At 39.0% G+C, this 10359-nt stretch overlaps 1 pseudogene across 1 annotated transcript; it reads right to left on the reverse strand.

Annotated features, from left to right (window-relative positions):
* LOC309801714 (3-hydroxyisobutyrate dehydrogenase, mitochondrial-like) lies at nt 1-1650 on the reverse strand (annotated as a pseudogene). The gene is made up of 2 exons: nt 1606-1650; nt 1-1105 (listed from the first exon to the last, which is right to left on the reverse strand). The product of its transcript is annotated as a 3-hydroxyisobutyrate dehydrogenase, mitochondrial-like (transcript).
* Nucleotides 1651-10359: the final 8709 nt, after the last annotated feature.

Genomic DNA, 10359 nt, shown 5'->3' on the forward strand with positions numbered 1-10359 from the left:
TCAGAATGTCTCCTCCTCTTGCAAAAACTGAACCACGGATGAGAAGTCTTTTTTATTTTGAGTAGCCCTTCACGCACAACATCCCTGCATATCTGATGGGCTTGACTGCCCAGAAGGACTGGGCTCTTCGTGCTGGTAGCAGAGTCTCATGCTAATCCCAGATCCTTAGCCATGAGTGTTGCTCCGAATCCACCCTGATAGTAATTAGCCGAGGGAACTCCATCCATCACCCCAGGTACAGGATTATAAGTGTCACTTGACCAACATTGTCCTGAGCTCGTATTCAGGATTTTAGCCAAGAGTTTTAAGTCAAACCCTAACCTGAGTCCCAGATTCATAGCTTCAGCAGTTCCGATCCTACTAATAGCTAACAGCAAGTTTTTGCAGATCTTCAAAGCCTGGCCAGTCCCAACAGCTCCACGATGCACCACATGGGAGCCCATGCACCACAGCAGCTCAACCCCTCCCATCCTAAGTGTGAGGTGGCCAGATCGAGCCATTCCCACACTACCAGAAACAGGGGCATCCGTGAAAACCGCTCCCATTTTCTCAACTTCTTTGGCCAATTCTCTGAAAACCATAGGATCAACAGTACTGGAATCCATTAATAGTGAGTCTTTCTTCACTTTTTTTCGAATTCCATTTGCTCCACAATAAGCTTCTAGTGCATTGATGCATTGTAATAATTCTGTCACCTTTTTTGGCTACATCCCCTGCAGAAGACACTACCGGGTTCATCTGCATCTAGAAGCTCTTTGCATGAATCAGGGAACACATCAACAACAGTGAGTGGCTAGCCACGTTTCATGAGCTCTTTTGCCACTGGACTCCCCACGTTGCCTACTCCAATGAATCCAACTGGAGTCTTGGAAGCTACTGACCTAGAACACAGTGCTGCAAGGCTGGCCACCACTGGCTGCTGCAGACGACTCCCTGTACCGGAGGCTGGAGGTGGCTCCACGGAGACGGAAGGAGGCTGCCACGCTGCCCGCGCCCCTCCTTCCCACGGTGACCTCCTCGACTCCCGGCTCACCCACTGGCTGCTATAGGGTGCGTGATGCGGAAGGCTGGCTCGGCTGTGGCGATTCTTAATACCTCTTTGGTACTAGGTTACACATACAATTTCACCTAGTGAGCGATTTAACAGAAGGAATTTTTTTCTACGGCATTTTTGTGGCACAGCAGATAGAAGCGAGGTCACTATTTCTTTGAAAAACTGAATTAAAAATTTATAGAAAGTCATGATTCATTCTATAAATATGCTGAGTCAAAGAAACGTGAAAATTGATGCGATGGAGGAAGAGCGCTAGACTTCCCTGATGCTCAACTGGCACCTTTCTTCTGGTGTCAGAACATGCTTGTGTAACTCCTTTAATCCCAGTGGATTTTCCAAAAATTCCAGAATCTTCAGATTTTGGTAGCCCCTGTTTACTGCCTTTGCCCCCCCATGCCAAACCCCACCCCACCCCGCACACATTTATTTTTTACCAGTTGTCCTCCGGGGTGTTTTTCTTTATATAGTTATTGCAGCAGTTTGTTAGACTACTGACCCCCAGGGCAAATGCCCCTCCCCCCCGTTTTCTCACCCTGTGTAGTTTTGTTCACCTTGACCTGGGCTTGGTCACGTGACTTGCTTTGGCCCAGTGGCATATCAAGAGCTGAAGCTTGGAGAGTACTCGTGCTTTAGGGCTTGTCCTCATGGAAACCTGACATGTTAGGAAGCCTGGCTAACCTAGTGGAGACTAGGCACAGGCCACAGCCAGCATCAATGGCCAGACATGTGAAAGCAACCAGCCCCAGTCCAGCAACCAAATGATGGCAGCCTCAGTAGTCACCTCAGGTGAAAGCAAGATAGATCCACCCAGGAGATCCCAGCCCATTCTGCTGATTCACAAATTGTGAGGAGATAAAGTGCCTGCTGTTTTAAACCACCAAGCTTAGGAGTAGTTCATCACACAGGAAGAGATATAACTATCTTCACTGTTGGATTATCTTCCCATTTTATACCATGTTTCCCCTTAAATGACTGTTCCTTTATCCAAGATTCTAGAAAAGAAATAACAACTGATGAGGCTGATAGAGCCTTAACATTTTTTATAAGTTTTGTAAACTCTTAAAATAACTAGGTTAATAAAATCAATATTTATTTGATCACAAAATTATTTTCTTCAGTTGCCTTAAGAAGTAATGCAGAATTGTACTAAGTTTATACATTTGGAGGCTCTAAAAATGTGTTATTCCTTGGATTCAAGTCCTAGTGTACTTTATGTGGGCATTCACGTTTGCAAAATGATTCCAGGAAAGTTGCGATTTCATTTTACAACTTTGGCCTAAGGAGTCTTATGATATTTTACCTGAGAAAAAGAACACATTAATTCCACTTTCAGCTATTAAACCCATGGCTTCCTGTATTTTCTAAATTCCCTATCAGTGAAGAAGACTATGTATAGCGTACAAGACTGTCATGATTAGGAGGAAGGCAGTACAGAAAGAGCCCATCAAATTAGGCATTGCCCAGTCATGTCAGTATACTAACGTGGCGAGCCACAGGCAGCTTGAAGCCTGGAAAAAAGACAGATACAATGTAATTATTATCCTAAGGATCCGGATAATGATTCCTATGATTTTGTTTTAAATATTAATGGCAGAGGATTCTGGGGAAATGGTGGTGGCTACAGAGAAGATTTTTATCCCTGAATATACCACCCCTCCCCTAAATACACAACCCCCCACCCCCACAAAGAAGAAAGAAAAGCATCTAGAATAGCAAGATCAAAAACCCACAGACAACATCTACAACAAGGTGTCCACATGAACTGCAACATACAGCCAGGTAGGAACAAATCAACAACAGGAAAAAGACCTACATATGTGTATCCCAAGGTGTGTGGGAGGAAGACGAGGGAAGGACTCTCTCTCTCTTTCAGGAGAGACAAAGGTTACTATGGTTCAAGAACTCAGTGAGATTGAAAAACTCACTGAGATCAGCGGCAGAAACCGGGAGTGAATGTTGCAGGCTCCACTTTGCAGCTGAGTGCAAGAACTTTGAAATGTTCTGAGGATGCCAAGTGTTCTGGGGTCTGTGAAACCTTGACACCTATCAAACCAAAGCACCATTCCAGAACAAATCCCCATACTCAACAAGGACAGGAAAGAGGAGGCCTGGGTAAATGGGCATAGGAGGGCCGAGGAGGAAGATTTTAGAAATTTTAAGGTCATTTTTTAAAATTATGTTGTGGGGCTTCCCTGGTGGCGCAGTGGTTGAGAGTCCACCTGCCGATGTAGGGGATATGGGTTCGTGCCCCGGTCTGGGAAGATCCCACATGCCGCGGAGCGGCTGGGTCCTTGCGCCATGGCTGCTGAGCCTGCGCATCCGGAGCCTGTGCTCCGCAATGGGAGAGGTCACAGCAGTGAGAAGCCCGCGTACCGCAAAAAATAAATAAATAAATAAATAAATAAATAAATAAATAAATAAATAAATAAATAAATAAAATTATGTTGTGAAAATAATAGAAGATAGTGAGCCCTGGAGTTCTGAAGCTAGAAATTATATTCTGATCTATGTTTCCCTCCTAAAGTGGAAACTTATTTCATTTAAAAATGAGTGACAGAAGAGTATTCCATTCACATCCTGCAGAAAATCAGTGAGAAAAAAAAGAAAAAAGAAGGGTGAAAAGAAAGTTCCAGCAAATCCTGAAAACGTGACAGAAAGACACGTCCACAGAACAAATGAAATTTATTGCCTGATATTGCGGAAAAAGTAAAAGAAATTTTCAAAGGAATAGAAACTGGTTTTAAGAAAAACATAAAAGAAATTAGAAAAATTCAGAAATGAAGTGATTGGAGAATAGCAAGATTTGAAAAGGTGAAAAATTCAGTAAGTAATTTGTTTAAAAAAATCATGTCTTGAGAGAAGGTTAAACTAGAAGGAACACAAGTTTGAATAAACACAGTGGATAATGTCTCCTTGGAGAAACAGCTGATTTCAAATCCAGCATAACAAACAAACAAGATGTTCTTGTTACATCTTGTCATACAAGACAGCTGGGAAGACTTCAAAGACTACTGTGGTTGTGTGGAAAGGACTCAGGAGCCAACTTGAACAGGATCTGTGAACCTAAGAGGGGACAATCTCTGCATCGATATTTATAACAACCTCACTGAAAACAACAACAAAGAAAGAAAATACCTCATTAGTCATCTTTGGAAGAGTCAACCTTTCTCTCTCTTGTTTTTTCTTTTTTTGTAAAACTGGTAAATAAAATAAAAGAAACATTTATTCTTCCTTTCCTAATTAAACTGTAACTCAGGGCAACCAGTAGTTGATGAAATAATGTTCTAGCTAGTAAATGAATAATCATCTAGTTAGTAGAATATCACCATTTGGTACCCTTAATAAATTAATGGATCTAGACATTGATCATTAATGGCTGCAACGTCACAGTAAGACAGACACTTTATAGTTCCTTTTGGAATTCATCAATATTATCTATGAAGTAAACTTGACAAAAAAATCACACCTGAATTATGTCAGTGCTCTAGATCTATCTACCAACTGACAGTAAATACATGGGCCAAAGGAGCATGATAAATATATAAGCAGAAAGGGGATGCAATCAGCATAATCCAGACAGTTGGGAACCCTACTGGATGAATGCTTTGAATTCAAGGACAAATACTTGCAAGAAAAATGAGCAAATTGAGTTCTTTTAAACCTATACTTTAAAAGAAATTGTGTTTGGATCAGCAATCAAATAAATAATGGTTATTAAAATAAAAATACATTTATAGGACAATCAAGGAAACATGAACTGACTGGCTATTTGTTGATATTAAGGAATCATTATTATTTGCGGATGTGTGATAATGACATAGTTGAGCTTAAAAAGGGCAGTTCTTGCATTTTAGAAATATGTATACTGACGTTTTCATTGAGAAAAAGAAATCTGGGATTTGCTTTAAAATTGCTGGGGATGATGGTGGTAGTAGTAAGAGAGGATGTAGAGAAAATCTATTGGCCTGAAATGGACATTTGATGAGAACAATTGAGGAAAGTTTCTACTTCTTTCTTTTTACTTCTGTAGATGTTTGAAATTTTCCATACTAAAACATGTTTTATAAATGTAGATGGCTTGCAATGTGCTCTTCTGAGCTCTCAGAAGGCAAAAAGCCATTCTTAAATTAGGAGCTTTCTTCTCTAGCCAAGAATTCTAATGATAATTTTGTCCCAACTGGCCAGTGCACTCAGATTGCTCTGAGATCTGTTGGTGGAAAAAAAAATCAGCACAAACAATAAAGAGGCTCTTTAGTCTTAGAAGAAAACAACAAAGAGTAAAGGCTGCTGCTAGGTCTAGGGCAGTAGTGTAGTATCAGTATAAGACAAAATATTAGTTTCTTCCAAAATCCACTTGTTACTACTGTGTATACTTTTGCAGCAAAATATCTTTTCTACATTGTCAGCATTAAAGTAAATTTACTATTTAGGTAGCATTTAAATTATCATATACTCAAAGCCTAGAAAGAATCCCCTAGGCTGAAATGACACCTTAAATCTTATTTTGGCCATTGCAGTGTATTCTCCAGTCCTACTTGCTTTGTCTATAACTGTCCTGAAAAGGTGTGAGGAGATCTGCCAATATTAATGCCAGGATTCAAAATGAGTTCTTTGTAGCTTGCTTCCTTCAGGATCTTCTGCCCTCAGACCCATGTATTTACTTAATGCCTCAGATTATTGTATATGTCACATCTTTCCAACTAGAAGACAAGCTCCTTTAAGGGCAGTGACTAGTCTCATCAACATCCAATTTACTCCAACACCAGTGCTTTCAAAATGTGTGTTGCTTAGTATATGTCTGACCGTAAGAAGTTACAGAAACAATTCTACTCTAACTAAATAATAATGATACTACTGCTACTATTCCTACTACTACTGCTAATAAAATGTATGAAATAGAGTATAAATGGGAAAATAAAGATCACACTGGAAATCCCAGACTATAAATGAATGATCCCAAAGCCACTGGCCAATCCATCGACTGTAAAGAGTTACTTGTGAATTGGTCAACATTTAAATGCATAATTGAGAGAAGGGTTAAAACAAATTTTATTACCAAAAAACACAATTTTTATACCTACAATTTTTGAGCTCAACTAACCTGTAGTTTTAACAGAAATAGATGAGATTCAAAGTATTCATTCAGGTTCCTAAATGATCCATTCCCTATCTTTCCTTATGAAACAATCAGTTATAACTCTAATAATTTGTCAAGGATTCACCAATCTCTACTTCCTTTATTTTCCAAGGTTTGGTATCATTACAAAATCAAGTCCTTTGGCGGAATTTAATAGTTTCAAAATCCCTCATCAATATTATTCACTGGGATAAAATAATATGAAAATTTAACAAACACTGACTATGTGCTGAGAAATGATCCTTCAGTGATTCACTCAAGGTGGAGACTAGCATTCAGGCTGCACCTGAGGTAGAACTTGAATTCCAAAGTGGACCTTTAAACCACAGCTCATCTCTTTTTAAAACCATCAGAAATAAGCCTGTTGCCTGACCTTTGAGATTCGCAAAGAGACCATATTTAGATCTTTTGTCTCTTTTAACTTCCCTAGTCCCCTTCTCTACTTTCAGAATAATGATTCCCAGATAAGTACAATGAGTTCAAACAGTGTGGTTAAAGGGGTAATTAGTCTGCTCTGCAGCCAAGTTACTCACAGAATAAATAAGTTGGCTTTCACAGTTGTTAGTTTCTTCCTGGGCTTTGTTTAGAGGGGTCTCAGCTCAAGCAAGCAGCCTGTCAGCAGCCTGAAATAACTCTGTGGAAATCTAATGGCATATATGTAAAATATGTCTATGAAACCTTTTATTCAATCTTAGGTGCATAATTTTACTACTTCTTTAGGCCTGGAAAAGGATATTCAGCTACAAAAGGACGGAAAAGAAAATGTGTATAATACCTCATGCCCTCCTCACTCCCTAGAAACTTATTTTACCCGTTTCATCAGAAAATGATGTATACTGTAAGAAACATTTTTAAAATTATTTGATCAAATATTTAAGTGCACTAAGTCTCTGTATTTATTAAAGCAAATATAGTTACCTTTCTGTCCCTTTCTAAAAAAAACCAAAAGATACAGTTCTTTTTTCTTAAGACTCAGGGTTTATGGATATTAATTATTACACTATATTGACACCCAGACATGTTTATAGGAGGCTTCTGAGACATACAGAGCTATTTATTCCCATACCAAATGGCACTTCTTTTTCCTCTGCCTTCTGCTTGTATTTTTTCTGTTGCGATTATATCCTACTGAGGCTGCTACATGTCTTTGTTTGAGTTGAGGTTCTAAAGGTAAGACTGTATAGTCTCCTTTTTACAGAATAATAATGGGTTTTATGACTGTGTGCCTTCAGAAGCCTCTTTTTCCACTCATTCTCATTTCATATCTATGGTGAGGTGTCTAAAACAGATAAGTTAGTTCTGAACTGGTGATATATAAATCAATTATTATTTGATTCATATTCAAAGCAGCTCCTCCTAAAATAGCGGCCTTCCTGCCTGTGGGATGTAGTCTAACCTACTGCCTGGATCTACACCCACCAACATCCATATTTTGTCTATTGTTACCTTGGACACTTGTAGGAACTGAGTTTCTGTTTCTATAGTGTCCATTGACAGACAAATGAATAAAGAAAATATGGCACATATGTAGAATGGAATGTTATTCAGCCTTAAAAAATAAGGGAATCTTGCCATTTGCAACAACTTGGATGAACCTTGAGGGCATTATGCTAAGTGAAATACGTCAGAGAGAGAAAGACAAACACTGCATAATCTCACTTTTACGTGTAATCTAAAAACGCTGCTCTCACAGAAACCGAGTAGAATGGTGGCCGTCAAGGGCTGGGGAGTGGAGGAAATGGGGAGTTGTTGGTCAAAGGGTATAACCTTCCAGTTATAAGATGAATAAATCCTGGGAGTCTGATGTACAGCATGGTGACTTTAGTTAACAACACTCTATTGCATACTCAAAAGTTTCTGAGATAGTAGATCTTACATGTTCTCATCGCACACACACACACACACAAAAGGTAATTAATTGTGTAAGGTCATGGATGTGTTAACTAACCTTATTGTGGCAATCACTTTGCAATATATATCAAATGTATCAAATTATGATGTTGTACACCTTAAACTTATACAGTGTTATATGTCAATTATATCTCAATAAAACTGGAAAGAAGAAAAAGATTCACATGGAGAAGAAGGCTGAGGCTGGTAGAAAAAAGCCACTGCCTTGAGCAGTACCGAGGTGGGCGGAAAGCCATGGGCCTCTATTAGCACTGCTGGGAAGGCTCTGTTCCCACGTGTGGGGAGGGGGTAGGACAGCACAGCTGTGATCCTTATTGCAGACCCTAGGCAGCCTCAGGCAACTTTTCAAAGTTAGATGCTGAAAACCAATAAATGAAATTATAAGGAAGAATTACATAAATGCCTTTATTCTACTTCTGGTCCTCTTGGCAACTTTTTCCATCTAAAAGCTGCACCCTGCAGTTCTCAAAGCAGGAACATTAACATGGATCAGAAGTTTCCAAACTTTTCATCATCAACCCCTGCACCAAAAGAAAAGTTGAAATTTTATGACCCCTAGTATATGAAGTATCTTGTGTGTTTTTAATATTTATCAAGAGAACATTTAACAGTTACCTACTATGTGCCAAGAGAAAATAAAAATAAGACACAGACTTTCAATGCAGACTTTGTTCCGGTATTATTCTTCATTTTGACTTCAGTATAAGAACTATTGAGCTATTTGCTGTCCCAGTAAGGGGATAAGCAGACGATTACAGAATCCTGTGATCTCTTCCCAAGTTTGCAACTATAGGGTTGGTCCTAGAATTGCTCAGTAACTTTGTATTTTGATTTAAGGGGAAACTAAAAGACCTTCCTGTCCCAAAGTAACTCTGCTTTGTGGAGACTGGAGGTGCCGTGCAATTGACTCAAGATACTGTTTATTTGTTTAAACAGTTCAATGAGTAGTTTCGATTTAACAAGTGAGCATAAATTTTCACAACAGTACCTACCCCATGACATAGCTCAGACGAAAACTCTGAGGGAAAGGAAAACTATATGGGCAAAAAGTCCAGGTTCCATCCACTGTACATGGGATATTGATAGGCTTGTAAAACTTACAGAGGTACCTGGAGGTACCCAGGAGCCCTGGGTATTCAGTATACAGATCAGCAAAGGATGGTGGAAAATAAGACGACACCAGGTCAGGGGACAAATTAAGCAGGTGAAGCTGGTCCTTTATACTCTTTTCCCTTCTGATACACCACTGCTCTGTCATGTCCAGAATATGTTCTGTATCCTCAGTAGACCTACACACACACACACACACACACACACGTGTAGCACACAAACATGCACGCATGCATGCATGTACACATACATGGAGTCCCCAGTCTTCTCAGTTAAAATTCAGCTTGTAGTAACTAAAGAAAATTTATAATGCTCTATATTTTATAGATTTTAAAAATACTTGCACTTTAAGAGAAAACTTTTCATGTCTGAAAATCCCTTCTCACGAAGGAAGTTATTTCTGATATTGGAGGTTGACAGTTTCACAGAGAAAACTTCAGGAGCACAGAGATATGCCTGACCCTCTCCACACGCACCATCTGGGGAGAATTCACCAACACAGAGGCTCAACCCCTCTGCTAAGTCAAAATCAGGTATACCAACATCATTAATTCACAGAGAATACCCTACCTCATGTTAGGTGTTCATATGTATTTTATTTGTTGAAGAGAGGAAGAAGATATAAAGGAGGGAATCATCCGAAATTACAGAGGACAGCATTTAAGTCAATATAGGTATTTAAATTTAAGGTAAAATTAAATGATAATTTGAAATTATATGTGGAGTTTTATTTACTAAAGAATATTTTGGAAAGTTCAACTCCTATTTTCACTTATATTTTCAGAGAAGGTATTTGGTCCAAATGCAGAATACCTTCAATTATTGTTCTTTTATTGCAAGCAAAAAAGGATTTATACTTCTTTTCATGAAATATGGTTGTTTGACAACAGAAGGATAAATATTTTATATTTTTAGAAACAACAGTCAGGCTACTGATATTCTTAATTAGTTTTAATAAATCTGAATGCTTCTTTATCATCTACTCTTTAGCTTGTACCTGAGGAGTTGAATACCTCCGGGAAGATACGTGCTCCAGACCCGGAAATATGCAGTTCACAGAGCCCACCACCAGAGGGCAATAAAGAAGTCAAATCTTGAAACCATGGAGTGAAGATAGTGGGAGTTTAAATAAAAGCAACATTTCACA

This window comes from Mesoplodon mirus, assembly GCF_964341445.2.
Source record: "Mesoplodon mirus genome assembly, contig: SUPER_3_unloc_2, whole genome shotgun sequence".
NCBI lineage: Eukaryota > Metazoa > Chordata > Mammalia > Artiodactyla > Ziphiidae > Mesoplodon > Mesoplodon mirus.